General features: G+C 42.9%; 1 protein-coding gene across 18 annotated transcripts in view; it reads left to right on the plus strand.

The window, feature by feature from the left end:
• Nucleotides 1-23,747, plus strand: part of PTPRF (protein tyrosine phosphatase receptor type F) — a 378,495-nt gene that overhangs the window by 195,428 nt on the left and 159,320 nt on the right. The window lies entirely within an intron of this gene.

Raw genomic sequence — 23,747 nt, forward strand, 5'->3', positions numbered from 1 at the left:
GTATAATAAGATCTGTCTTTTCAAGATTATCTAGTGCCTTGATGAGGTAGGTTGGATGTTGCAGTGGGAAAACACTGCAACGTATTCATCTGTTGTGCTAATCCTGTGCTCTGTTCCTTCAATCCTTTTATCACAAGGGTCCAGCCTGGATGAAACCTTTCCAAGTTCTTGGGTGTTAGAGTTGAGTGGAGAAGTCTTAAGTAGCAATCAGAGCTATAACTTTTTCCAGCTGTAGTATGTGAAGATTCACTGTTGTGTTGCTGTTCCAAGGGGGAAATTTCCTTGCAGTAAGAGTGCCTGTCAGCACAGGATGCAGAATGCTTTAAGTAAAACTGTCTGCACGAAGTGCTGCAGGCAACAGAACTGGCATTATGATTTTTTACCTACTGGGAGACCACTGGAAAGGTGTTGGAAACATTGACCTGTTGGAGACCTTGAGTAACACCAAGCCCTGCTTTTTGGCACTACATCTCCAAAATGGTGTTTTGTTTACAAGCAAGGTAATACTGGAATTTATTTTTCTGTATCTCTTTGGTTTAGACAGTGCCACAGTTGGTCCCACTGAGGAGAAAGTCCTTGGAGAGAGAACAGAAATTATAAATATATTGATGAAAAATGCTTAAGCTGCTCGTGGGGTGGTATTAACAAAAAAAGCTGCTGCAGGGGAAGGTAATGATTTGGGGAATGCACAGTCCAAGGTGATAGGACATCCAGTATAAAGAAGGTCAGGAGCTGGAACAGAATCAGCCTTCTAAAGAGAGCCTGCATCTCCTTCACTTTGAGTCCTAGGAGGGAGAGCAGTGCGTGCCAGCAGTGCTACAATTCATGGAAGTGCCTTCCAGATGGAGCTGCACTCCAAATGTGTGACAAACAAGCCAGGCTAAGCAGAGCTTGTTGTTCCCTGGAGCCTGTCTGGAAGGGAGACAAGAGTCCAGCTGAACCCCTGGCAGGTATATTAGTACACTGAAAGGCTACATATGGTGGAGATGAAAATGGTTTGCCTGGAAGAGTGAAGAGGTCAGCTGGGAGAGCCCTCGCTTGCATGGACTTTGCTTTGTAAGAAGATGGGGTGCTGTCTTCTGCCTCCTGGTTAATTTGGACAGAGTTTTTCTGTAAGAATATCACTGATGTGAAACCTAGCTGGATTATGCATGTCATCAACAAACACAGCATTGAAGTTGTTGAATGGGTTGAGGCCAGGGGGAAACTCAATGTGTGTTCTTTGCAAGTAAATGATTTGGTTGCTCGATTCGGATGTGAATTTGTCCCTTCAAAAAGCAGCATTGCAGAGAATCTTAGCTGATGCTTTGCCTCCAGGAGTAATCTGGCCTTGTGGAAGAAACAGCAGTTGTTTTGCCTAGAGGTGGTAGGCTCAGTCAGAGTCCACCTGATTGTCATGTAGTGCGCATCCCAGCATTGTAACTTTTGCTGCCATGTGCTCCTGGTCCTGAGGAAGAAATTGCTGAGCAGATGAGTGGTATCCAGACTTGAATTTAAGCAAATATGAATGAAATCCTTATCCTCTGCAGTAGGACTTTCAAAAGGGAGGAAGAAAATAAAAGGGTTCTGGAGGATTCATGTTTTTATTAATTAGACACTAAAAATTATAGAAGTACTAAAAAAAATAAAATAAACCTTAGCTCTTGCCCCAGGCATGAATTTACTAGCTTTAGTTTGTTGTTCAGTTCGGTTCATTGATCTTGTCACAATTGATGATTCATTAAGTTGTGACTACTGTAGAAATTACAATGCACAGATGTAGCTGAACTGCACATCTGTGTGTTCCCAATGTATTAATGATTTAAAAATGCACTTTCTCTCTGGCCATCCACTGTGCTTCAAGTGCCAACTGACATTTTGTATTACTGAGCCATTTGTTGTGGTTGGCAGAGGGAAAGTCTTTTGGTTCTCCTTGTACTTTTTTGGTGACTTTCCTCTGTCACCAAAAAAAAAAAATCTTTTTCTATTTTTCTAATTTTCTGTTTCTTCAGATAGCAACCCTGGCCTTGCAGAATGCGAGTTGTGATGTCTGTCTCTTTCTGCAGGCTGCCACCTTCTTCAGTGTCACCTCATTTCTCCTGGTGTTTGCTTGCAGCAGATGGGGTTATTTCCTGCACCGAATTATGGGAAACATGTCACACTCAAAAGCAGGATTTTCTGGTTTCCTGACTTGCCCAGGATTCTGAATTTTAATTTTTGATGTTTGTGTGAGGTGGTGTTGACTTTAGAGGAGACCTCAAAAACTTTCAGTGTATTGACTTAAAGGCTGATTGGCACCAGCAATTCAAGAACGTGTGGCAACCATAAAATGTCTTAATTGTTAAACCTACCCCTAGCCTCTTCCCCTAATTCAAACCACTATTCAGATTGGCCCCTATTAGAGACTTGCATTTGATCAAAGCAGAAATCTGAGGAGATGTCTGTCTAACGGAGTGTGGCTTTGCATTGATGAGGCAAGCTATACCCACTATTAAATTATAGTAAGACTATGGCTATGCTGGGTAGTTAGTGCATTTTCTTGTGGTTACATTCTGTCTCTAACACCACTTTCCAGTGCAGACAAACCCATAAGACTCCTTTTGCTTCAGGCCTTTCTGGGAGTACCCAGGGAGAACAGACTGCATCTGTTCAAGCACGTACCAGCCAATGTACCTGGCTCTGTATCCACTTCCAGTTTGATCGCAGGCTGTGTGGTAGGAGGGTCCATGTCTGGTATCTCTCACTCACATCCTCTTTGGTTCAGCCATGCAACTATTTCTTAAAGGCAGATTAAAGAATATCTTTAAGAAATTATGTACTATACCATCCAAAAAAAGTGCAAAGCAACTGTAAGTCCAGTACTAACTGGTCAGTTTATTGCAATAATTCATACGTAATTCCAGTGTTGAAACTGTATAATCTCAACTTCAATACAAGCCATTTGTCTCTTCCTGAGACTATAAACCCTCTTCTCCGCCCTGTGTCTTTGAGATCCCTTTTTCCACGTAAGCTTCTGTACATTCTCTTCAACGGGCTGAACATTTGAGCTCAGTAGGCCCCTGTTGTATGGCTTATTTTCTAGCACCTACTGTCCTTTTTAGCTCGTACTGAAGTTCTCTGTGCTGTTTTTGTGCTTTTCTAGAAATATATGCATTGCAATTCACGCTGTATTTTGCTGCAGTAAGAAATGGCTGCAGTGATTGAAACTGAAGGTTAGTCTATCCCACTTTTTTTTTGCCAGGAGTCAGTGCCAAGTGCCAGAGAAGTCTGTAAGGATCATGCTTGTGGTGACGATTCCTTCAAGTACATGCTTCTCTGGCCTCTACTGATGTGTACCTCAGGCATTTTTGAACTAAAAGTAGTGGATTTAGTCAGACTAATGAAAGAAGAATCTAGTTAGGCTTTAAACTTCTGGTGTGCATATGATATTGCATATAGCAAGATGTTTCCCAGCTTCACTGTGTAGTCTGTGGAAAAAAAAAGCTGTTAATTTCCAGTATAATTTATGCCCTGCAGTGTTTGTATTAGAAGGGACAGTGGGTTGTTGTTGTTATTATTAGAAGGGACTCTGGATTTAATGGCTCTCTTTGCATCCATGCTTGTGTCTTCATACTGAAAGGTGCTGGTATATTTAGTTGTGATTTAACCTGTGTGTTGTTTTCAACAGCAAAATTATGTGTCCTCATGTGGTAGAAATAGGGCTTGGCAGCACTGTGGAGTTGCTTTACCTTATCTGGCACAGTATTGAATATTGTGAGCCCTTTCAATTGCCATCTTCCAGGACTCCTTCCATCTTGCAGGTTGAACATACGGTTTTGCTCATTCCTGTGGCAACCGAAGGCTGCAGGAGCCCTGTTTGTCCAGGTGATTCAGTGTACAGGGTCAGCCATCTTTAGACAAAATATGAAAGTTTAGGAGGGGTTTTGTGATGAGCACTAGGAGGGAACTCACCTCAGTGACTCAGGGTATTTTTTTTTCAAATTTCTTGTGTTCGGATTACTTTGTACTCACTCTTATTCAGATGCAGTGCGTTGGATGTTGCCTCATTAATCCTGCGCAGTTTGTAGCAGTAGCCTTTGTTATTTATAATGCAAGATGCTCCATGTTTGTGAGGCAGGCTGGCAGCAGGATGTCCTTTGTAACTTCCCTCAGTAGCTCTGGCGAGGGTGTTTTCCTCTAAGGGAAGGGCTTAGCAGCTGTGGAAGGCTACATCCAGGTCTTCCTTATGTTGATTTTGGCAGCAGAAGCATGCACATTCCACATTTCCAGACCTGACTAAGGGCTTTTACCCAGCAGAGGCAAATTTCAAAAGCCATCAAGCACCAGGGCCATTTTTCACTCCGTACCTCCCTAAAATTCAGCCCTGGATCAGTTAATCTGCCCAAGTATTCAGGATCCCCAGTTCAAGATTTGGAGCTACTTTATGCAGATGAAGGATGGTAAATGACAGTCACCCATCAAGACTTGGTTGAAGTTAGCTTCCCCTTTTTGCTTAGAACATTTAATCCTTACACAACTGAGCTGCTATTTGTGATGTATACAAGTCTTAAGCAATGCTGGAGTAAATTGAGGAATGGAGCTGAGCCAGACAGAGCAGGTTCTTTTGATCTTTTCTTTCTCTTTATAGGCAGAGAGGCAAGAGGAACTCGGGAGTGTCCTGTGTCCTGTCTAGTCCTACGCTGCTGAATAGTGCCTTTATCTAACCAATGACAAATACATAAAAAGTGTTCACGAAAAAAATTAAAATGGCATGTTTAACAAAACTGTCTGAAACATAAATCACAAAACTTGACAGTTCATCTTCTCCACCTTCCTAACGACTGTGTCACTAACACTCATTGAAGCACAGAATTGAAATGCCTTCTCTTATCACTTAACCTGTTCTTTTATGGTATATCTTTTTTTTTTTAGAATTGCAGCACTGTTGGCCTTTAGATCAGTGCTGCTGTTCTAAGGCTGGCAATTGCTGGTTTTCTGTGTCTGAAAAATGAGTCTGCAGAATCTGAATATAACCTGGTGATTCATTACTTTATGCACTTTTCAGTTTGAGATATGACATGCTGAATTTCATGGAAACTGGACCTCACTGCCAAATAACAGAGTTTGAACTTGTTCTCCTTGTGGCATTAATTTACAGCTACTGTGGAGGATCAGATAGAGTGGTGCAGACACAAGATTCACCAGCAGAAATTACCCAGATTCCAGTTACACAGTTAACAATTACTCTGTAATGCTGCTAGTGTGACCCTTTCAGCATTTTTTACCTTATTTTGGCATTTCTTGTAGAAGGCCATTCTGTCTTTATGACATTCCTGACAAATGCTCATTGAAGACTGGGATCTTTGAAACTGAAGCTTTGTTGTCAAATGCAAGTTTCAGTAGAGTTTTGGCTAAACCGTAGGAAGTTTTGCCAGTGTTTCATCCCATCACCAGTGTGTCCTAGGCTATTCTTCATTCAGTTAGGAAGGGGAAGTGAGCATTGCTTCTAACTGGAGTGCTACTGCCTTTACAGTAAGTAGCATTTAAGGGCGTATACAGAAGTCCAAAGTTTGTTTAGAATAGAGGTGCAGCTCTTTAGGTTGACTGTGCTTATCTTCAGTACACTAGTCAGCTGCCTTAGATGATAACCTTTCGCTTCAACAATAGAATTAAAAGCAGCTTTTGTTTATTCCTATACAATAATATTTTTATAAAAGAAGTCTGCATATGATCTGCTAATGCTTTTCAGGGAAGCAGAAGTATACTGAGTGCCATTTTTCAGGACATACTTGTGTGTTACCATGTCAGATGCTTTGTGCAGCAGTGCAGGGCAGGCATTCTACTTGCTGCTCTCTCAATAGATCTGTTGTTTTTCATAAAGCTACTTTGCAAGTGCTTTACCAATCTGCCTTTTTAAGTAATGTGTAGAGGGTTTCCTCTATGAACTCTTGAGTATTTTCCAAAACAAATAAGTTGGAAATTACATTTGGCAAACCCTAAATTCTGAATAATGCAGGTGCAACAAATGTTTTTATTCTGTTTCCTTCAGTTAAAGCTTAATTTCTTGGTGCTGAGCATTTCCACCCATCGTAGAGGTGCTCCTTGCTCTAGCATCTAGGTGCGATTGGCTGATGCTCTTTGTGTAATTGTGTCCGAGGTGATTCTTCTTCATTTGGGGTTAACTCGGTACTTGTTTTACACCAGAAATGTTATCTGCTATTCCAGTTCTGAGACTATGCTAGGTGGAAAAGCTCTGGATAAAAAAGTGAGCCTTGCACCATCTTCCTTGTGCAACTTGAGTCAGTTTCCTGGATGGCAGTGGAGGAAGAAGGCTCAGCTCACAGGGGGGGCACAGCAACCTCATGTGCCATTGTTGACTGTGTCATTAGAATAATGAAGGCTTGGATTGTGGAACCTCATAGCAGAGTCCCTGAAACAGCATGGCCATGCAGGTACAGCATGCTACAGTGAGCTCTGCACAGGCATCTGAATGTCCAGGTAAGAGACAGGACAGTTTTGTTTATTCCTATACAATAATATTTTTATTATTGTGTGGGTTTATGTTTATGTTTGTGTGGGTACACACAAACCTGTGCATGTGGCATGAGATAACACAGAAACAAAATGATCGCGTGGAATATCACTGGTTACAGTATAATTGTTGTTCGAATCCTGAAGAGATACAGTTGGAAAAGAAGGATTTGTAGTCCTGTGTCTTGGTGAATGTGCTACAGAAGGGCCTCTGTCTTAGCATGGAAAAAAAACGTGAAGGAGCTTGTGTGAATATATGAAGTGTGGGTGACGAAGCATTGCGGGTGCCTGGTGAGAGTCAGCACCTTAGTGGAATGCCGTATATCAGGGAGAAGCATGAGTCTTTCAAATAGAAAAATAATGGAGTCTGTTGTCTTAGAGAGCTCAGGGTAGTAGCTGGACAGCCCTCACTGAATGGTCAGGCCTCAGCAATTTAATATTGGGTTGCTTCACAGCTCTGCCTGACAAGAATATACTTTTATTCTGTTGTGCATTAGTGTAATCCGAAGAGAATTTCCAAGGAGCTTCTGAAACCTTTTTAAGATAACAGCTTTTGAGGCTCCATGACATTCAGAATGTTAAATGCTGGAAAAAACCTTAAAGGAACAAGCAATTTAATCATATGAATATTCACATTTTTAGCAAAATAAAATAACTAGTAGTGGAAGGAAAGGAGAAAAGAGGCAGCACAGTCTCAGGCAAATGACTGGCAGAGTTTCACTAGTTAAAAATAAGGAAGGTCCTGAAGTGTAATGGAGTGAATCACTTATGACCAGTTTTACGGTAGAGTAATCTGACATTTACTTTCAATGGTAAATACAGAAAATGATAGTGAAATGCTGAAAATGCGATGTCATAAAAGTTACAGCCTCCTCATCAAGTTTATTATGCTTTGGGAGATACAAGGTCTTGGTTGCTCCCTGGAATAGTTAAGATGTTTGAAATTTAGACACTGAAATGTAAACTAGTCCTTTGCTACCTAAAGGTTTCAAATGGTCAAATATCAGCACAATTACACAGCCGACCAGTTCTGCTCGAGTGCCCATTGCCTGCTATTGGCTGTGCATCAGTTGGTCATGATCTGCAGGTTTCCACGGAAACTGCATGTACCACTACCTGTGAATAATTGAGAATGGCAGCTGTAATGAGGGAATTTGGGGCAAATTGTGTAAATAATCGTAACTAGATTACAGTGGTAAAATATTTTCACTCTAGATGATTTAACTTCCAGGTTTAAGGAGATTAAACTGAAGAGGTCTAGGAAAGAATCTGTCCTTGTGAAATCTGGGGATGAGTGTTATAAAAGCCATTGCAAATTCCCAGAATTTTTGAGCAGGATTTGGGAAAGTTTTTTTCTGTGTGCTGCCTCAAGGGTCTGATGTCCTTTGTATTTTTGTTCTTGGGGGCAGGTAATTGAAAGTCAAAAGCTCTGAGTTTGTAGCAGCTGTGTTGGCTGGGAAGTGACTGCTCAGACCCCACTGCTTAGGGGCAGGTGCCTTGTTCCTGTCCTACTTGCAAAGACATGTGAGGATACACCAGCGGTTTGGAATAAAATACCCAGACAGCATCTGCCAAGTCTCTCCTGATTTTCCTCTTCAGCTTAGGTATTTATTTCTTTTAAAGTTAGATGCAGTAGCTTAATATTCAGAGCACTCCTGTGCTCTGCAGTGTGATCTGCATAAACCGAAGGAGAGATGCTACAAGCTAGCTCTTTCTATAAAGACAGCTTTGTGTGTAATAGAGAGGAAAAGCCAGCTGCATGTAACAGGATTCACTGTGATTGCTGCTGAGATACTGTAGACATGTATGTATGTTGGGTTGAAGTGACCTGAAGATTTTCCATTGCCCATATCTGGGCATACTGTCTCTTGCACTGAGCTTGCAGAAGAAATGTGTGCAGTCATGCCAGCAGGAGATAGTGTGTTTTGTATTAGCCTAAGGTTAAAAAGAAATGGTGACTGTTTTGTGTGCTGCAGCTAATGAAAAGGTTTGAGCCAAGACATCATAGTTAATTGTATACAGAATTAACTTGTCTTTGAAACTGGTTTTGTTTTATTTTCTGCCAGCAACAGTTTCTCACTGCTGGTAAAGCAGTAGAGTATGTCTATTTTTGTGTGAGCCCAGAGCAAGCCAGGGGGTTGGCATTACCTGGAAGAACATCTTCTTCATCTGGGAAGCTTAAAAAGTCAGTGCTAGACTCCCAGTTGTTCTCATTGCCTCTCAAACCACAGAAAGACCTGAGAAGTAACTGCTTGTACAGTTTAGAGAGATAATGTTAATTGGTGTAACTGAGCTTTCCTCCTCGGAAGTAGTGAACTCCGAAAACTCCCAAATCCTGAGTGTTGCTAGGCTAATTGGATGGTTAAATTTAGCAAAGCTTCCACTGTGCCTTACTGAATAAAACAGAGCTGCCATTTATTATTTAAATGTCTGTTGTGACATTAGGCAGTAGCTCAGGGTGGGCTACCTTGCAAACCAGGCAATCTAGTAAAGTTATTATTGACTTGAAAGATGGAGTTTGTCATGGATTGCATCTGCAATGATGCTGTCAGTTAATTTTGAGCCAGATAGCTGTAACCAGCTTTCATTCCACTAGCAAATACCTGGGGATATATGGGTTATATGCTAGCAGTGCTTGGCTGAAGAGGAATTAGTTTTGTCTTGCAGTCAGTGATCCACAGCATGCAGCAGCCTTAATAATTAAAACCAGAACCTGTCTCAAGACTCTGATCTGAGTATGTAAAAAGGAGGTACCCTAAACTCTGTATTTTGCCTTAAAAAAACCTCAGCTCACCAAAGAAATGCTCTGCTGATGACTGAAAGGTTTAATAATAAAGAAGGTTAAATGGGAGGAAATAGTCTTGCTCAGGTTTCCCTCTGCTTATGGTGCCAGAGCCTTGTCAGAGTGAAATATGTAACACTGGCTGAATGGCTGAGCAGCTTCCATCTGCTTCAGGATCTCTCAAAGATAATCAAGAATGATGAAAATTGTTTCTTCATTTTTGACCTCTAACCAACCTGTTAGCCTTATGTCTATAAAGCAAGGGATGTCTCCAGACTGGACATAAATTGTAATGCCAGTGTAGATCACAACTCCTCTATCAATATTTGAACTGGAAAGAGCTTATATCAGTATAGCAGCAGTTTATTGTATTCATGAGAGGAACTTTGTACCCATAAGATTCATTAATTTGACAGAACCCTAATAGCAGCTTGCAAATCTTACTGCCATTTCTTGCAGAAAGTGAGGTCCTTCAGGATACGCTGTCCCAAGACTAGAGGAGCCATTCACAGCGTTCATTGCCCATGCATGCCATTGTTCTGCAAAACAGGAGATTCAGTCTTTGCTACCACAGAGATTGGTTTCACTGGCTTTACTGATAGCACAATGCTGATGCACAGCTGACCATGTAAAATGGTACATTATCTCATACCTCTCCTTTTCCCAAGTTCTGCTTTTAATTTCTCTACATGTTTTGTGTGCTTTGGGCTCCAAGCATCCTGAAGAGAAGGAATGCTTCATGTTTAACTCCATAAAGTCTCATGCAGACTGTTGGTAAGAGATCTAACAGCACAGGTTGTCACTCTTGAGTAGCACATCTGTGTAGAAATGCTTGCTTGGAGCAAAACAAAGCTTGTGCTAACTCTTTACCTTTTCTCCAAGGATGAGTGTCATTGTTTGCTGGAGATTTTTATCTTGTTGCAGAAGTTTTGGTACCCTGTTGTGCAAATGCTGCATTCCCATGGCTAGTTAGCACAGCCAAGGCAGCTTTGTCTGTCTTCCACTACCAAGCCCCTTGTTCAGTCTGAGTACAGTGAGTGGGAACGTGGATGTTTTCATACATCTGCACCTCACTGTCAGACCTTCCCGACTGTCATTCAGGTGTCATTTTGGCTACCACATACTCATGTCTCATTTGCTTGCATTTCTTAAACTCTGTGGTAACTCTCAAGGGGTAAAAAAAAAAAAAAGGTCGAGTCTAAGTATTTTTGGGGTAATGTTGAAGACTGGCAACCTATTGCAAGAGTCTATTGACTTAAGAAAGATTTAGAGGCCTTAGATAACAAAAATCTTATTGGCTGTGGAAGAGGAAAAAAACCCTTAAATATGTTTGTAGTGGATGGAGAAATCCCTGGAAAATTGAGTATTTCAGCACAGAAGTCATTGAACTACACATGAACCTGAAAAAGCTGAACTGAAATATACGTTGTATTGTCCTTTCTGTGTTTCTTCACAGCCAGCACATTCATCTGGGCCTCATTTTTAGTGTGGAATGAAAGGAGAGTGCCTTGCTGTAGTTGCAGAATCTGTCCTTCGCAGAAAGACAGTCAGGACTCAGCCCCCCATTCCAAAACATCCAAGTTCCCCATTACAGAAATTTAAAGGCAAGCTTTGAGACTACTGATAATATCTTTGGAAGTTGTCCACTGCCATCCTGTGAACCTTCAAGAGACCCCAGAGGGAGGTTGCTTAAAATGCAATTAAAACTACCGTGTTAAGAAAGATAAACACGTTCCCTATCTCTAATATTAAAAAGAAGGCTCAAATCTTTGAGGCACTGCACAGTGCACAGGCTGGTATTAGGAATTACCTTTGGTGCTTCTTGTTTTGTGTGGGGCAGATACTCGTTATCCTGAGCTCTCTTTGCGGCTGAGTTTCGGATGGAGTGCCTGTCCTGAAGATGCCTTTGGTATTGCTTGGAGATCTCACTGTTGGAACACTTTTTTCTGACAAATACGGGAAGTGAGTGGTTCATTTGAGAGGTTTGTTTGCTTGGTGGTCCCTCTTTGGTGATTATTTGTGCTGACAACACAGCCGTTGGCTGAAGCAGCCTATGTGCTGTGGGCTTAGTTGTAGGCAGCAGTGCCCCTGGACTTCTACCAGAGCGATGTTTGTTCACCTGTAGCAACAAAGTGAAATTGTGTTTATAATCCTTGCCATTTCCCCGCAGAGCTGTCTCATCCATGCACCTCTGGGGCTTATGTGAAGAGACGCTGTTGCTCGCTTCCCAGCACCAAGTAGCAAGGGAGGGGGTTGTCCATAGCCTGACTGAATTTCTCTCCCTCCTTTGCACTGCATTCCACAGGAGTGTGTCTCATAACACTCATTGTAGCTTCTGTTCCCTTGAAGAAGAGCAGTCTTGTGGGACACTGGCTGTGTTGTTCTAGGCCCTATGCTAGTGCCCCCATGTCACTTACTTGGGCTGGTGGTGATAGAGACACCGAGCGTGCCTGTTACCATGCTCGTCCTAATGGTGTTGTCCCTGCTAAGGGAAGTGATGAGCCTTTCCCTGCCATGTCCCCCAGGATATGTGCCAGTCCAGCCTGTAGGAGCTTGTGTTCTTTGATCTGCTGCAACACATCTGCTCGAAAGGATTAGCACAAAACTCCCTTCTCAGCAGCTTACAGTTGTCATATATTGACACCTGTATTTTGGTATTTGCAAGTTAAGCCTTGCACTTATACAAATAAGCAAGCTCAGTTCTACATGGGTAAAATTGTAGGATGAGCCTGTTTTAATTAGAGCTGGTGAGACTCCTCAACACTCCTGCTGTTTGCTATCATAAACATCTTGCATATGTTTGCAGCACAGTGAAAAAGACAGACTTATGGGGCAGGTGCTTCTTTGTAAGCAACAAATCAACTCCCAGATAATTGAAAAAGCCACAGTTGTTTTCAGAACAGGTAGAGGATACAGAAGGAAGTATCATTGCCAAACATCTGGTCTGCAAATCTCATGAGAGGAGAGTGGGGAATACCTTCAGTCCTGGGTCTCCTAGGATGTTTGTCTCTGGCATTCAGACTGTTCCCTAGGGGTTGCTTGGTAAGCAGCTTTCCTGGTAGGTGTTAAAGCAAACAGAGCTCAGTGCCTGGATTTTCCTTTCAGGATCAGCCTGAACTTTTTATATGGTCAAATAGGGGTATCTAACATGTTTCAGATTCATTGATTCATAAATCAAACTGGGAAACACTTGCGTTTAAATAAATAAGTCTTTAAATAAAGACTATTTAAAATAAAGAATGTGCATCACAGTATCACACTGTACAAAGCAATGGTTCCCTGCTGTACCAGCACTCCACCTGGATTCAGTCCCTCATGAGGGCCTCTGCAGCAGGAGCTGGTGACACCTGCCAGTCAGAACAGTGAGGTTGTTTTTTTATCTCAGAACAAAAATAATACACTATAACCTCTTTATTCCCTCTGGTTTCACTTGGTCTATGTAAAAGATCCATTGGGCACCTCTTGCTTCAGACATGTCAGCTTTCTTCCTAAATAAATATCCTACTTTACCTTGATGTTATTAGGTAGTAGGTTTCTTCATTCTAATTTTCTGTGCTTGTCACTTTAATTAAGTCCTTATGGTTGTATGTTCCTCAGTGTGAGGGGAGTCCTGCTCATGCAAATATTCCTGTTGATATTAGTGAGCTGTTCTGTTCTCTTTTCTGAACTGATTTGGCTTTGCTATCCTGAAATTCAGTACTGCTTCTCTGCTGCATTTGGAGATTATGAAATTCAGAAGGCTGTGATCTCTCATGTAGGCTTTCTCTGGATTAATTCCTGTTTGAACTTGAAAAGATATTCTAGAAAAGTATCCTATCATAATTTGACAGTCGTCTGCAATGTGTGGTCCTCTGCAGTTCATGGGATATTGTTTCAATTGTTAATGAACCTGTTAAAAGTTTGGCCTTTCAGCCTTTTATCTATTCAGTTTCTCTAGACTCAAATCACATTTCTCTTTCCGTGATGGCATTTAGTCACTTTGATCTGGTTACCTTTCAGTCTTCTCTTTGAAAAGGTGAACAGATTGAGACCCTGGAACTTCTCTCTATAAAATGTTGTGTTTCTTCATGCTTACACCATTCCTACAGCCCTGGATTCAATGTTAGCAATATCTTTCTGGGAGGAGTACCAAACATGGAGGAGGCAGTGCAGGGTGTCCTCTCCTTGACAGTGTCTGGGCGCAGCCCAGAGCAGTCTCCCATGGTTTTCTCCTCAGAGACCAGGTTACAGCATCATATGCTGTGTTAAGCATGTAGCTCCGTTTCACAGAGAGGCTGTTCAGACACAGCATCTGTAGGAAGAGATAACATTTTTATTAGACTAGATAACACAGATGGAAAAAATGAATGTGAAGCCCTTCATCAAATAAGATCCTCCTCCACCCCTGCAAACATAGCTTTTCTTGCATCATTCCAGCTGCCTGGTTATATCAAAACCGGTGGCAAACACTTTGACCTTTGTTTTCAATCTTTATGCTCTCCTTTGCTGTAGGTTTCTTCTGGCCCCACCTTTAGTCTGGCAATGAGGCTCATCGTGTCAGGCCTCCGCATTATTTAAGAGATCATGATATTTCTTTTGCAGGATTGCAGTTCTCATTGCCTTGAAAATTCTGCAGTTGACATTCACTCCAAGTGCTGCAAAAGCAGACTCAAGGTCTCCTTTTAAAATAGGAACTAAACATGCATAGCACAACACAGAAAAAGGCCCTTATCTCTTAGCTGGTTTTTCATTACCTCCTGTGGCTCTAATCTGATTGCTTTGCATATATTAATAAAGAAAGAAATAAAATATTTTTAATAATCGATGCATGGCATTCTGAGATTGATTATTTATTTTCCAAAAAGGCATGTTCCAGTATTTATGCCTTTAGGTAGCTTTGGGATACCGGTGGTAGTTCCTGAGCCGTTCTTGGGACCATCATGATGCAATGAACTTTATTTCCTTGTGGCTGTTCTTTTTTTAGGATTACCAGTACTTGAGCCATGACTTTGGTTTGTGGGTTTGTTCAATACTTTGTATATGTACAAAAGAGTTGCCCCCTTGCACAGGAATTTCAGAGCCATTCCTCACAGAAACTCCTTTTGGAATAGAGGGCTGAAATGAAGGGCTGCAGACACCCCTCCGCCACACCCTGGAGACTCACCTCCAACTTTGATACTGAAGCATAAATGCTTGAAAAATCTTGGTATTGCTTACTTAATTACAGAAAACACAAGGGAGAAACACGAGGTGTTCCAGCAGACGCAATGAGAGAAGGATCCAAGCCTTCCATTTCTGGTCTCCTTCATGAGCACCAAATTTTGTCAAATCAGATTTACACTAGGGAAGAACAGATGCTTGCACTATGAAAATGTGACTGATTTTCACATTATCCAGGGCTGTCAGTGGGTGTTGAATATTTATACGCTGTAGGGAAAAGGTGATGAGCTAGTTTGCTTTATACTAGCTTTTTCTACAGGAGTGAAAAAGGCAAGAATTCTCAGATGAAGCTTCCTGTTAGTTGTTTTCAGTGCATGAATAGCAGGGATCATGTGGAAGAGTTTGTGGGCGATGAGAGGAAACTCCCCTGGGTTATGTAGCAAGAGGCTGGGGCAATTCTTACCTCTCAGCATGTGCTCGGTTTAACAGTAAAAATAAATAAGAGGGACCTAAGAATGAGAATTCTTCTATTTCTGAAGGAAGCCTATGGAAGTGTTTTGTATCATATTTTTGTTAGAGTCTATAGAAGCTGACATCCTCTGATTTTAACCTCTACAGAGCTGTAAATGCCACAACATATTCAGAAGGCACGATGATCATTGGGTCACTGATTGCCTGTGGAGATGTGCCTTTTCAGACACCTTGCTGCTGCCTTGGAAAATCGTAACGTAGCTACCTCACACTTGAAATGTTTTGGAGTCCTCTGTCCCTTTTCTCTGCTAGTGGTGATAAGTGTAGAAATATTGAAGTGAAAACATCCATGCCTTCTTTCTGTAATAGGTGAGATCCTGAGCAGATGGAATATTTTTACCAGGGGCCAGGTCAGGACAGTCTTTTTACAGTAGGTGTGTGCTTGAACAGGTCTCTGTTGATGTGTTTTCATTTCCCCTTGGAGGCAGTTTCTCTGTGATGAGTGGGGTTGCCGTAACCCTTCCCTTTGGAGGAGGAATGTGAGAAGACACATACAGGCCTGTAGTCTCAGTCTAGAAGCTGCCTCTCCACCATGCTGGTGCTGCTTGTCCATCACCTTCTTTTGATTGCTGCCCTTGTTTTCCTGAAGACTTACCCATTAGCAGTTTGCAGTTTCACAGGAAAGTGTGGTTTCTCATGGTGTTGGATGATGAAGTAATATCTTTAAACTCGCCCAGTGGTGCAGAAAAGAAACTGCTGGTGAGAAGAAGCTGGCAATGGCAGGTGAAGTTCCCTCTGGAAACAAAGCATTAAACTACACGGCATAGGTGTGTCCTGTCCTGTCCTGGCTGTTGTGGTCATGGGGGGGCTGATCCCAGTGCTGGAGCTGAGCAAGGGGAAGCTGTGCGGAGCAACGCAGGGCTTGTCATGCTGGTCAGGTGTGGTTGTGTGGTGGGACACACACAGCTCAAGCTGCCTGTGTGTTTTCAAGGGAATGGGATGATCTGTGCCAAGAGAGACCTGGGGTGCCTCAGGAGGGTGCAGCTGAGGGTTTTCTCTGCAGGAAGGCAGGAGATGGATGGGATCTGGGGCTTTATAGATCCAGGTTCTACCTGGACCTGACAGTACCTATATGTATGTCAGTCTGAAGGCTGACACTGAGAGTGTGTGGGAATTTTATGAATATGCTGGGACACTTAATGAGAAGTAAAATTGCCTGTGTTTATTAATTTTGTTCATTATCAAACTGGAGTTGCTCTGAACTAGGTATTCTGGGAAGGACTGATTTCCACCAGCCAGTCTACATTAACTGTATATTAACACAGCTTTATCACAGATCAGCCTGGTGTTTTAAGCAGAAGGATGGTCCCAGGAATTATCATCAGTTCCTCAGCAAGGGTCTGATGGGCTCAGTGAGCTCTCAAGGTTTTGCCTAGCATTGCTCTGTGGGTTAGGGAGGGTTTGGGATGGAACAGATTTGATCTCTTGGTGAGAATGATGGCTGCCGTGTGTTTCACTCTCATTCTCTGCTGCAGTGAAAGGGGGATTATGGCTGTGCTTTCAAATGTCTGAAAGTTGTTGACAGGGACAGCAAGAAATCTCAGATGCTATCTGTATTGCTGGATCTCAGTTGTTTTATTCAGTTCTAGCTGCAATAAATTTCAATGAGGAGAGGGGAAAAAATGCCATGTCTGTTCCCTCTCTTCTGTTTCAGTGCCTTTTGGGCAGCTCACTGTCATCCTTGGGCTGTTAAGCCATTAGCATTTTCAGTGCTCAGTTTTTGGAGGGCTGGGGATAGGTAGAGTTGCCCAGGAGCCCCCCCGTGCTATGTGCCTTTGGTGGGCCCAGCCTGGGGCAGGCCTGTATGCAGCTGTATTTCACACTTCCCATAACAGGAATGGAGTTGAGTTTGCTCCCCTCCATTTCTGTGGGAGGCAGGAGGAGGGCTCATCCCATGTTAAAGGGCCTGGAGATCTGCCTTTTCCTGAGGAATAGTTTTGGGGACCCAGCACCCCAGAGGAGATGAGGCATGCTCTCATCCTCAGATCCCCAGAGCAGGGGATGGTCGGACCACAAGAGATCCTCGTTCAGGTGGAGCGGTGCACACACAGATGTTGGAGAGAGGCAAGCAGTGCCACACTGAGCTCAGCTGGTTTGTTCATGCTCCAGTTCTGTTTTGACCAGTGTGACATGGAGGAGATGGAGGTGTGCATGTCAGGATCATGGACTTGCATGTCACCCCACTCAGGTGGGAAGAGGCCAAGGAGAAGATTGCCTCTGGCACATGCCTGTGCAGTATAATCCCTTTGGCACCGGGAATGCATGGCCAACTGCTGCCCAGCCCTGGCAGGACCCAGCAGAGAAAAGCTGTGCTCCTGTGCTGCCCCAGGCTGTTTAGCCGTGCTGTACCCAGAGCCAGCCTGATTTCCCCACATAGGATTCTGAATAAATTCCTCATGAGTGGAGTGGTGTTGGCTTCTTCATAAGTGCTTGCTTGAAGGCGTGGTAGGTCCATGGAATAGATGGGAGTAGTAGGGGCTGTTTGAGGTGTAATAAGAGGTGCAATTGCATTCCTTAGTCTTTGGCAATCTCTTGGTACTTGCATGAAACCTTAGCAAAAGCCACTTTAGGAGCTCCTGCCTTAGGAATCCTTTTACCTGAAAGGCACCAGATTTGGACTCTAAATCTTAATCTTCATTTCATGAGGCACCTGCTCGTTCATAGATTGTGTGTGACTATTTTAGAGCATTTGGCACTTACTTTTAAACCCAGGATCCTTCCAGGAAAGATTTTTAACTTTGGCAGAAGCTGTACACAGTTGTAATACTTTTCCTTTGGGAAAGTTGGCACTGATCATTTATGTTCTGAGAAAAGACTGGTTTTCATTTTACAAAAGAAAGGGAATTAAACCACAGGTTAGGAAGAATGAGAATAAAGGATTCCCCTGCTTTTGTTTGTACAGACCACGTACTTCCTTACACAGCCCCAGTGGCATGGAAACCCTCTGGTGACCCTGTCATTGTGCAGCACAGAATGGAGATTAATCTGGAGAGCAGTAGGTAATGAAATGAGTAGTTTTAGCTTTTTTCATTCGGTGTTTGCAGTGAGGGTATTAAGGGCTCTAAGTGAAAGAAATACATTTGCTACTGTTTTGGGGGATGTTTACCTGAAGAGTGAGCTTAAAACATTATTATACAAAAGTGTACAACCACTTGTATTTGTGTGTATATTTTTGGTCAAAGACCAAGAGCTAGGAAATACTTGTTATCAGAAGGAACAGCAGCTGTTTAAGGCTGTGGTATTAACTTCAGCCATTAAGATGTCAAGGGACTGAAGGGTTTTTTTCCCAGTGCATTTGACTATTCTGCTTCCTTTTGCCTGATTTTGTGTTCCTTAATCTCTTTGTACCTGGGCTTCCTACCTGTAAATGAGAGTGATGATTCCTGTGAAATGTTCTGGTTTCCCAGAGAGACAGTAAGAACAGACGAGTTTGGGCTGGTTATTCCTGGCTAACAGCAAGTTGGAGGCTGTAGTTTGCGAAGAAAAATACTCAGCTGTTGTATTTGCTCTGCAGTTAAATTGGCCTCACAGAGCTTCCTGATTAAAAAAGAGATCTCTGATACTGACGCACGACAAACACTCACACTCTGGAGCAGACACTTCATGGACTTGCAGCAAAGTTTGTTGTGCCGTTTTAAGCCGAGGTCGGTGGCTACACAGTGAAGTAGCCCCCTCTATCCAGGGAGCAGTTGCTTGTGCAAACAGACAGCACTCGCTAGAGATCTTGGAAACTGGGCAGGCTGTGCTTGGGCTTCTGACACAGTGAGGTGCCTTCTGGACAAGATCCCAAACTGCCTGTCTCTCTGAAGTATATGCCAGAAAAATCTGTGTGAAGGTGTCTAACGTCTTGATAACTTTTTTTTAAAAAGCCTATTGTTTCAAAATCTAAGTGTTGTAAGAGTGAATGTTATGTTATTCCTATGCTGGTATCTCCTGGGATGACTTTCACATTATGTGGAAGTGATGCTTTGAAACTAGTCTCTTTACTACTTCTTGTCTCATAATCTTTCTTCTCCCTCAAACATCTCACACCAACCTCCTTTTTGTGCTCCACTTCCTTTGTAATTGCATGGTTCTGCATCCTGACAATTCTCAAAACTACCTAAATATGTACAGGCAGAAAGGATTTCCAGAAATCAAAATTGCTTGAGGTGTCTTTTGTAAGCAGAAGCTGCAGGAGGGTAGAAGGACCAAAGCTGAGACTCTTCACAGCCTTGTGTGTGCTTCCTTTCCTTGGTCCGTGGCCCGGGAAAGTCTCTTTCTGTTCGACTGTAGGCACAGCAGCACCGGTGTTGCTGAGCTCTGTGATCAGACAAAGTTTGGTCACTCCGTTGGCGTTTCTTTCAGGGCCCATTGTGCTCTGTAGGTGAGGTGGAGATGCTGCTGCTTGCTCTAGATAGTGACCCTCTTAGAGTCCTCGCGATCCTCTCCAAGCCTGGCAGTGCTTGAGTAGTGATGCACAGTCCTATCCCTCCCATTCTGCAGGTGCTTTTGGCAAGACCAGCACCTGCTCTTTGTTAAAACAAGGCTGGGAGCAGTGAATGTGAGACTTACAGGAAATTGTTCCTGGACTGGAAACAAAAGCAGAGGAGAAGCCTGTCACCAGACAGAGAAGTTACTGAATTAAAGGCTGCTATTTCCCACTGAGGACTGGATACTTGTACACAGTGTCATTTGCTGGGCAGACCAGTACTGACTTCTGTTACCAGGGGATTTTTGGCGTCTGCAGGTTTCTCCCTGCTGCCTTGAAGAGCCAGTTTGGAAGTTTAGAGCCCCAGGTTGAGTAAGTAGATGTTCTGGGGAGAGGGTGAAACTGGGAGTGTCACATATAAGAAACAAGAATCGCACCTTTTCCAGGCCTCCCTGTTTTTTTGTGTCATTGGGTAGATAGGACCAGGTGTGCTTTCTGCTCTCCACATACCTGCAGGGCTTTTATTCTGAGAGTATGTTGCATTCTTTATGACAGTGGCCTGTGGTAAAACATGACAACCATGATAAAAAGGAACTGGAGGAAGGAACTGGGATTTATATTACCTTAAAAATAATAATACCTTCTCTTCTTTTTCATGTTGCCCCGCTTATCTAGGATGTTGGCTCGCTCCCTCACAGCCCCTCTGAACAAAATGAATTGTGCATACGGCTCTGCACATCTCATCCTGAACAGGCCTGTGGCACTAATGTCTGTTGGGCTGTTTGCATGGCTGCCCATCGTTTTTTTGTCTGCTTCTAACATGTGGACAAGAGACTGAAATGCAAAGCATGTGTGCAGCGGCCAGGCTTCCCAGCAGCCTGCACGTGCGGGTGCATGTGTGCACAGCTCCCTGTGGGCAGAAAACTCAGGTTTATGCCCACTGGTTTGAACTTCATCTTTGAGAGACGTCATAGGTCGAGAGTGATGTGGCTGAACAAAAGTGAGCTCTTATTAATTGGAGTGCTTATAACAATTAAACTTTCATGGAGAAATGCTTTTTTAACCTTCATTTTATACAGCCTCCTCTGCAGTTAACAAGTTATTATCGAAGGATTATAAAAGCATTATGTGCACAGTACTCATGCTTCACATAAACCCAGCATTGTTTAAGTTCTCCTCTAGTCCCACAGAGACCGGACAGTGAAAACCTGATGCAAACTCAGCTGGGAGAGTCAAGATACGGCTTTGCAATAGAAGGTTAAGCAGGTTGCTTATGCCTCTGTGATGAGGGTTCCCTGCTCTAACAGGACAGGCTGTGGATGGCAGCTTAGTTTATCTGGATCCCATAAGGCAAGTTTTGCTGCCATACAGATCCTTTCCTGGGAGGAAGGTGTCAGGTGTGCTTTCCTTTTTAGTAGCTTGTTATCATAAGACTGGGACTGGGGGACAGGAGGAAACAGGTTAGAAGAGACCTTTGGAGGTGACCAAGCCCAGCCTCCTGCTCAGGCCAGGGCCAGCTTCAGTTAGTCTGTGACAAGAACTGCCGCAAACTGGGTGGGGCAAGCAGCCTCCCAGGGCACAGACATCTGCCAGGAAGGGGTGATGCAAATTCCTCCCTGCATGTGTAATGAATCTTCTGCCTTTTTGTAATTAGGTGCTCATGCCTGCTCTTCCCTGCAGACACTAAAGACGTCTAGGGAGGTGACTGGCTTAAAAAAAGACAAATACTAAAGAAAGGAAGCCTGAGAGTGTAAAAGTGGAATTTTTTTTCACCAAAAGAAAGAAATTTAGGATAAGGTAGTGCTTAGGTATTCTTTATATGTGTGAGGTGTAAGGCAGCTCCTTACATTTCCAGGGCTGCAGGTGAAGAGTGCTTATGCAGGGGCTGACTACCTGGAGCATTTTGGTTTTCCTTCCAAAGGAAGGCATGCCTGCAAACCACAGGGACAGACCTTCTGGCTAAGCTGAAAGGCTTGAACCACCTGACACTGCTCAGGGAAAGCAAACTGCAGGGTCCTTGTCTAAGAGTATAAGAAAAATAATAACCTCCACTCATCCTCTGTTTCAAACCACTTTTTGAATTTAGTAGGTCAAAATCTCTCAGAAACTCTGACCCTCACCATGGTTGTAATTGGTGCTAATTAGAAGTATTTCCCTAATATTAGTTGTGGGTGCACTACCTGAAGCCTGAGCTTTAACTACTGAACACTGTTTCCTGGTATCTTTTTTTCATGCCCCCCACACTGAGGAAGCTGCAGGTGGGCATACCCTGATTTTGGAGAGATGGAGACAGTCCACCCCAGTAGTTTAGTCAGGAAAGTTAATGTTGGTGCCTGTGCTGTTTTCACCAGTTACTAAGAGCAGTTTGCACTCAAAGTGATTTCAGGTGGTAGGCAAAAGTTAGTTCATTTTTAAGTTCAAATATAAACAAAAATATAAACAAATAGTATTTAATTTCTTGAAATTTTCTGATAATTGGTGATGCTGTAAGAACTAGCTTGGGAAGGTAAGTCAGGACTGATTACCTTGATGTATACAAGGCTGTACATTGAGTATTTCCACTGAATCTTTTGTCTTTAAATATATTATTCCACAAGACTGCTGGAGAAATGACACTCAGCTTTGAGGTGATGGGCAAAATGCATTTTTCTTAAACTTCAGATTTATTTAGGCCTAGAATAGTGAGGTAGGGTTTTTTCCAGAATTAACCAAGTGGAGCATGGGAAAGATGATGTTGTCTACCTACAGTCCCTATCTATGCACACCTCTCTTCCTTACAGGCAGTCTATGGGCTATAAGAAGTGTGACTGCAAGATTCAATAAATGTATGCTATGCACAGAAATGATGCAAAGGAAGGAAAGGAGAATTCAAAGACAAATATTCAGTAGGATGACAAATCAGAAGGCTGCATATTGTAATTAGGAGTAGCACTTCTAAATTTTTCATGGGGTGTTAATTTCTTCCTAATCTGAAATAATTGAGTCAAATGGTATTTTTATTTTTTCCCCACTTCCCTAGGGAGAATAGAAGGGACTGGCTAGTTTGGTCCCACCCATACTTCATTCTTCTGCAATCTATTTATAGCCTCTGCAGAGGGCAAGGAAGGAGGGAGACCTTGGAGAAACAGAGAGGCTTAGCCTTGTTTGTTTTACATTTGAAACCCTGGCTTTAACTCCTACCCTGCTCAGCTGCCCCATGAATATCAGAAATCTTTTACCTTTGTCAAATAAACAAGCACATCTCTTGCTGTCAGTTCTAAAAATAAAATACATATGTTTTTAACTCCTCATTATTACAGAGTAACTGCCTCTCAGTGTTTACGAAACTGTCCTGTGTTTTTGTGTGTTGGCCTCGCCTGTGCTGTGACTGTGTGTGGAGCACACACATGAAGCTCCCACCCTCCCAGAGGTGCTCTGTGGGCTCCGTTGTGGCAGCGGGTGAAAGGAAGAGGGAGCCTGGCTGATTCTTTCAGATTCACTGTGCTGAAGAGATAAATGGAATTGCCAGAGGGTTACTAATACCCTTTAAAAGAAGAAATATTCTCTCTCCCAAAAGGATGTGGAAAAAATTAGAGCAATTACATTTGTATCATGAACCTCTGTACCGAAGGGAATGGGGAAGAGGAATAGGGAATGCAGTGGAAGTAACAGGATGTGGAGTTCCCATTCTGTGCTCCATGCTAAATAGCTGGGCTTAAAACTGGGACAGGAGAAAATATTTATCAGTATTTTTCTTAAATATGTTTTCTCACAAATGTAGGGTGGCTTTCCAGTATCACTAGGATGCAGAGTGTGTAACAGCTGCATATTCTGACACAATACAGTGCTGCTCCTGTGCAGCATTGTTTGTGTACACAAAGAGAGCAGGCTTTCTCTAGCACCCAGGGTTGGTATAGCGGCACTTCCTAAAGTGGGAATGAAAGTGAAGGTGGCTTTTTCCCCCAGGTTAATGCCAATTGATTTTTGCTTATTAAACTGAGTTGTCTCTGCTGCAGCCTCTGCCACAGCATAACTGGAGATACCCTGCTTGCAAATGTCTGGGAAGTCAGTCTATTTTCCATCTGTAAGTAATGTTTTAGCGTTTAATGCAATTTATCTTCACTCACATTGCAGAAGATGTCAACACTAAAACATTTGCTACAGACATCATAAACTCAAGACATTGGCAGGCACTGCTGAACAGAGCAGAAACAGTGGCAGCGAATACATATTTTCAAACCATCTGGTATGCAAGTGGTGTTGGATCAAAAATTGACATGGTGTAAAAAACTCACCACTGTTTGTCAGATGACCTTTGGGCAGTCAACAGGGAAGTTGGTACTGCATGTAAATGCACTTGAAACAGTACAGTCTGTCTCAGTTCATACTTCTGGGCCCTGTTGCCTCGCTTGCCAG

Source organism: Corvus kubaryi, unplaced genomic scaffold (genome assembly GCF_017639235.1).
Source record: "Corvus kubaryi isolate FWS band 111438036 unplaced genomic scaffold, C.kubaryi_AGA036_p1.0 37334, whole genome shotgun sequence".
Lineage (NCBI taxonomy): Eukaryota > Metazoa > Chordata > Aves > Passeriformes > Corvidae > Corvus > Corvus kubaryi.